A 7,207-nucleotide genomic window follows, 5' to 3' on the forward strand; every position below is an offset into this window, starting at 1 on the left:
CCATATGGCCTCACAACTAGCCAAACTAGTAGCCATATATTCTGCCTCAGCTGTGCTCAATGCAACTGACTGTTGTTTTCGACTGATCCACGACACAACTGCCGAACCCAACACAAAACAACACCCGGAAGTACTCTTCCTATCTGAAGCACAACCTGCCCAATCTGAATCCGTGTACCCTGCCGGTCTCACTTAATCACCCTGTCTATAATCGAGACCAAAATCCATAGTCCCCTATAAGTAACGAAGCATGTGTTTTGCAACCACCCAGTGCACTCTCCTGGGCTCGGACATGAATTGACTCATAGTGTTAACTGCAAAACATATATCTGGTCGAGTGTTGACCAAATACATCAAATAACCAATCAACTCCCTGTATAGAGTAGGATCCACCAACTCGGAATCAGAAGCGTGAAGCTTCTTCCAGTTAGTGATAATCTAAGTCACTTGACACCGGGATTCGAGATTCATAGGATACGGGGATTCGAGAGTCAGATTCGGACACGTTGACCCCCCAGAATAGGACACATAGGATTTGTTATATATTATTTTATTAAATATATATATATATATATTAAAAATTAGATATTTCTTACACAAATTCTCATTAATGATACAAATTCATTGATTTCAAACATAGATCTTCATCTAAATGTTAGTTTTACTGTTTACAAAGTAACATTATAGCATGCATAGTACATACAAAATTCAAATACATGTCACATAAATCATGATTCATAAATGAAAGACAACTTACAACTTAATATAGTAAGATAAAGACATTGAGAACTGTAGTTTTCTCATTAAGTCATCAAATCAAAATGTGTTACATAGGTAGTGCAATGCCAATGGCAAATAGAAATAGAAATTATAAAACAACTACAAGTATACAAGCTTTAAGGCAATAGGTAGCCCATGACTCATGAGTCAACAATCCTCAATGCTCATAGTCATCATCAGAATCAACATCAATGTCCTCATCATCATGGTCACCAGATTCACCATTGCTCTCCTCTGCATCTTCCTCCTCCCCTGTATCCATAGTCGCCTCTGCATCTGCTGGTGTGGAGGATGACCCCTCTAAAATATCACCGTCATCAAATCTAACAGGCTCTAGCACTGGATCATTCAGATCCATGTTGGCCAATGCCAACTCAACGCTACTGTCCAGACCCATAACATCAGGAAAGACATCCCACATCTTTGTATTTCCCCTCAACCACTCTTCTCTATGCCTGTAAATAAGACGAAGGTTGGTGTGCACATACACCATTGTCTCTGCCCTGGTTTGCTCGAGCCTGCTCTTCTTCACACTATACAAATTCCCATATGTGCTCCAATTCCTCTCGCAACAAGAGGATGAAGTCACCTGAGAGAGCAGCCTCATGGCTAACTGCTAAAGAGGAGGGCTTGTTGCCCCATGATTTGCCCACCAAGAATAGGGCTTCTTAGCCCCCCTGTCTCTAATCACATCACATCCTGCAAATCGACAGTGCCAGTGGAAAACTCTGCAAAGGCCTCCTCCACCTCATCAAGCAATGCTCTATCCTGAAAAACCTGCCTGAATGCATCTTTCCTCCCCTATGAGATTTCACCATCGATGTGAGGAGGGAATCTGCCGGAAGGTCCACCATTCAGCCACTCATGGCTGTAGTATTTTGGGTTCAATGAGTGAGCCAAACATTGTAAAGGTGTGCAATTCTTGTCAATTCTTGTCCCATTTGTTGACAAGAATATCCTGTATAGTACCACATAAGGCCTCTGGTGATGTCTCATACTCGGGGCACTCACTCTGTAGAATAATGCTCCTCACAAACTCAATCATGGAATTCCATCCCTCATAAACCTCTCCTAGGATGGGTTTGTTTGTATCTGCAAATCGAAGCAAAGAAATGATAGGGTCCATGATATGAAGAACTAGATCTACCCTCTCCCACCAAGCATCATCTAGCACTGTGTCCTTCACTCTTTTAGAGGCTATTTGATCTGTCTTTCTCAAAAAAGACCAAAGCTCAGAAATAACCATGGCCCCAAGAGCGGTCTTGACCTCCCTCAACCTCTTCAACATCATGAATCAAGAGGCAAAACGTGAATCAACAATCTTCAACAATGATAGATTGTTGTACTCCTTGTAGATAGTGAGGGCATTTGTATGATTTTTCACAAAGTTACGGATATGTCGTGCATCCTCAGTAATGTTACCAATCCAAAGCACATCAGAAGCAATGGATTTCAGTGCTAAGTTCAATGAATGGACAATGCAAGGTGTCCAAAACACATGGATATTTAGCTTCCACAATCATGCTAGTAGCCTTGCAAACAGGTGCATTATTTGTAATGATTTGCACACAAGAATCAACACTTACATCTTCAATAACTTTAAGAAATAACTCACCCATAAATTGTGTATCCTTGTATTTTCCAAGTGTATCCACTGCTTTCAAGAAAATTGGACCATTCAAGGAAGACACCATGAAGTTGATGATTGGGTGTCGTGCTAGATCTGTCCATCTATTAGAAACAATGCTAACCCCAGATGTTGGCCATGATGCTTTAATAGGCTCAAGCATTTTTTGCACCTCTTTTTTTGCCTTGTTTAACAATGTGGTTCTAAGCTTCTCTGAACCAGGAGGCACATACCATGATGGAGACCCGTGACTTAGAGCTCGACACATCTCAATAAATAGAGGTGAGCGTGCAACATTAAATGATATGAAGTTTTGATAGAAAAAGAAGGCAATGGTGAGATCAAGTTCTTCTCGTTTCTCTTTTTGAAAAATCTTGTCCATTGGACCAAGTGAAATTGATTTTCTTTTTGCTGCTTGTCCTCCAATAGAACTCTCAAATGGAAATTTGGTGGTGCCTTTCCTCAAAAATGGAAGGGGGCCTTCATTCTTGGTTTTTCTTGATTTTGCAGCCACATTTGCCATACCAATAGTGAACTCCTTTTCCATTTCTTTCGTCTTTTGTTAAGGAACAACTTTACAAACTCCAATTCCACAACCTGGTAAAGCCAACAAATGGCCTTTCACATGGTAATATGTGCTTTTGAAAGAAATGTGGCAAAAGTTGCATCTCGATTGCACATTGCCTCCTCCCTTCCCCTTGGTGCTTGTCCCATCCTCTCTTGTGACATATTTCCACAAGGGATATTTTTCAATGCTGTCTTTAGGTCCTCCTCTTCCCTCAACATTACTTGTAGCAGACTTTGATGATATTGGGGGAGGAGGGGCATCTCCAATGGAGACATTCTTCCCCTTCCTTTGCCCCCTAACTGTTGCCCTTGATTGAACCATGAGCACTGTAAAAAAAAATAAACAAAACATGCACACATTTGTAAAAAAAATTCATATACAAACTGCTGTAATAGAAATGCAGAAAAATAGAGATGAAATGCACTTACGTGGTGCTTGAATCTCCTTGCCGAACGCTCCACACCCTTAGCTCCTTGCTCCAAACCCTTAGCTCCTTGCCCACAACTCAATGTATGCAAAACTGAAAGAGATTAATGGTTAATGAATGAAAGAACAACATTTTTTTATGCCTGCGGGTTTCATTTTTTGGGATTCGAATCCCAAAATTGGGACACATTGTGTCCTAACGGGACACGTACGGGATTCGAGCATGTCCTGTTAGGACACGACGTGTCCCATTCTTGGATTCGAATCTCCAACAAATTGTGTCCGATTCGTGGGATTCAGACACATAGGCCATTTCCAGCGAATCCGGTTTCGCAGGTGATAATAGGTGTAGACATGGGTTTGCAGTCCTCCATGTGAAATCTGCTAAGAATATCCACAATGTACTTCCCTTTTCCTAGGAAGAAATGCCCTTCCACCTGCCACACCTCCAATCCTAGAAAATATTGCATTAAGCCGATATCCTTCATCTCAAACTTTGAAGCAAGATCTCTCTTGCAGCCCTCAATGAGTCTCTCTGCACTAGTGATGATCAAGTCATCAACATACAACACCAGAATGAGAGGCTCTTCACCCACCACAATGAAGTATAGGTTCGGATCAGCCTCACTCTTTGTGAAGCCCAGCTGCTGCAAGTATGTATCAATCCTCGAGTACCAAGCTATAGGAGCTTGCTTCAGGCCATAAAGTGCCTTTTTCGATCTGCATACATGGGACTCCTTCCCATGCACCTGAAAGCCCTGCATCTTCTTAATATAAACTTCCTCATGAATGGAGCCATAGAGAAATGTGGTCTTCACATCCATCTGGTGGATCTTCCAACCCATCTTTGTTGCAATCAATATAATGGAGCGAATAGATGTATGCTGAGCTACGGGAGTGAAGGTCTCCTCTTAGTCAACTCCCTTTACCTGTGAGAACCCTCTCGCCTCAAATCGAGCCTTGAACTTCTCGATGCTGCCATCTGCAACATGCTTTATCTTGTAGAGCCATATGGAAGTAACCACTGATTTACCTTCAGGCCTCGGCACTACCTCCCAAACATTGTTCTTCATAATAAAAGAATACTCCTTTATCATGGCCTCTCTCCGAACTTGCTGGCTGCCTGCCTCCTCATAACTAGAAGGCTCGAAGTCAACAATGCTTGTTACCAATGCCATGTAACTACAGAATCGCTCAGGTGGTTTACTCTCTCTAACCTGTCTCTTTGGCCCAACAACTGATGTGGCCTCACACAAGGTATCTTGAAGCCACTTGGGCTTCCTCTTCCCTGAGCATACTTCTCCCACCAGAGTGAAAGAATCCTCATCATCATTAGAAGCCTGAACTCCTGAAGGCCTGCCAACTGACCTCATGCCTGAATCTGTGCCTGTAGATGCTGAAGTACCGTGCGAACTGTCCATTAGTGGACTACCCTGTGAATTGCTCTGCGGACTACCTTGCATGTTGCCTGAAGAACCACCCACCTGACTTTGAGAGCCACTGCTCACTGATGGACCTGACACTGTAATCGATGTACCTCCTGATCCCTGACCACTGGATCCCTGTGACTGACTCAGCTTCTCCTGAGGGTCTGATGACTCTGGATACTCTAACTCCCGTGACCTCCTGAAAGCTCTTTCCTCCTCGAACTTCACATCCCACCTGACAACCACTTTCCTCTGCGCAGGAATATAAATCCGATAAGCTTTCGAGGTCTCGTTATAATCCAAAAAGATGCCCTCGTCTGTAATGGGCTCTAGCTTGGTCCTGTTCTCCTTGGGGACATAGGAATATGTAAGGCACCTAAAGATACAAAAGTGCCCAACATCAGGCTTCTTCCTAGAAAAAGCCTCCATTGGAGTCACATTCCCCAAGGCATGATGTGGACTCCTGTTCTGCAAGTACATAGCAGTGTTGTAGGCCTCTACCCACAAAAATAAAGGTAACCCCTGATCATGAAGCATGGCTTTGGCAACCCCTCCAATGGATCTGTTCTTCCTCTCCACAACCCCATTCTGTTGGGGGTTGTAAGGAATTGTGAACTCCCTCCTAATGCCTGCCTCAGCGCAAAAATCAACAAACTCACCAAGGGTATACTCCCCTCAGTTGTTCGACCTAAGGACCTTGATCTTCCTACCTATCTGGGTCTCTACAAGAGTTTTGAACTCTTGAAACCGCTTGAATACCTCACTCTTGGTCGTCAAGAAATAAATCTAGGGCTTCTTGGAGTGGTCATCAATGAATAAAACATAGTACTTGTAGATACTCAAGGATACATAAGACATCCGACCACTCACATCGGTATGAATCGAGTCAAGGATCTCGGTCGCTTTGCTGTCACTGCTGGGAAAAGGGGATCTGGAAAATTTCCCCATAGCACATCCTTTACATACATCAAGGTGATCATAACTGAAATCTGGCACACCGGTGGTGGTCTCCTGCAATGTGCTCAAGGCTCCATGATACATGTGCCCTATCTTGCGGTGCCAAATCTCACACAACTCTGAACTGCTAGATTTGCTGTCGGTCCTCTCTCGGGGGCCGGAATGAGAACTTGTATACCTTGGCATGGTGCACACCAATCTCTCTAGCTGAAGAAGCTGGAGTTCCCCTAGGATATATAAGCACCTGCCCTCTCCTGAACAAGACATCATACCCTCTGTCCTCAAGTGTTGAGATAGATATCAGGGTCTTCTTCATTCCAGGCACATATAGAACATCTGACACTTTCAAGGGAGGTTTGGGTCCCCTATCAAATGTCAGTGTCCCCACACCGACTACTCTAACAATGCTGTCATCACCAAGTACTACCTTCATATCAGTATCACCCTTTGAAAGCTCTGAGAAGTACTCTCTGACTCCTGTCATGTGGCGGGAAGCGCCACTATCAACATACCAAATGCGAGAAGATGCTTTACTAGTAGCAAGGAATGCACACTCCCTCTGAACCTAAGTTGCAGGAAACGTGGGGGGAGGGGTCGTTTCAGGCAGGAAATGGAAACGAAACTGGGAAACGCGTACGGTACGGCCTGGAAACGCGTTTCCGGCCGTACTGCCACATTTCTCGAAACAGAAACGTGGCAGTACGGCCGGAAATGCGTTTACAGGCCGTACAAGCCACGTTTCACAGTTGTAATGTGTTGTTTTTTATTTTTTTTTTTAATTTGTTTTTAATTTTTTTTAGGTTTCTGGTAAATTCTAGAAGCCTATTCTAAAGTTATAAAAGAGCAGTTTGTCTCATTCTCTCATCACACTATTCAGCAAGTTGTTTCTCTTGGAGACTGACAGTTGTTTTAGCTAGGGTGTTTTGAGCAGTGAGCAAAGTAGATTTCAGCAGCAGGGGAAAGAGATTTCAGTAGCAAGAGAAAGAGATTTCAGCAGGAGATTTCAGTAGCAGCAGATTTGGCTTAGCTAAAACCATATTTCTCTTCTCTTTTCTGGCATTTCGGGGTAGTTTCAGCCACAGAAAATTAATTTGGGTAAGCCACATTCATTTTTTTAGTTTCTTCTTACGATTTCTTCAATTTTTCTAGGGTTTAGGCAGCCAAAAATATGAAAAACGTTTTTTATTTATAGATTTGTTTTTTAAATTTATTTTTGCAGCAGATTTGGCTCAGCTACAGCCATATTTCTCCTCTTTTCTGGCATTTTAGGGTAGTTTCAGCCACAAAAAATTAATTTGGGTAAGCCACATTCATTTCTTAGTTTTTTCTTACAATTTCTTCAATTTTTCTAGGGTTTATACAGCCAAAAATATGAAAAACGTTTTTATTATTTAACTTTTTTATTTACAGATTTGTTCTTTT

The sequence above is a fragment of the Pinus tabuliformis genome, chromosome 5_1 (assembly GCF_031772625.1).
Source record: "Pinus tabuliformis cultivar Carrire ecotype Pingquan chromosome 5_1, CPIR1, whole genome shotgun sequence".
NCBI lineage: Eukaryota > Viridiplantae > Streptophyta > Pinopsida > Pinales > Pinaceae > Pinus > Pinus tabuliformis.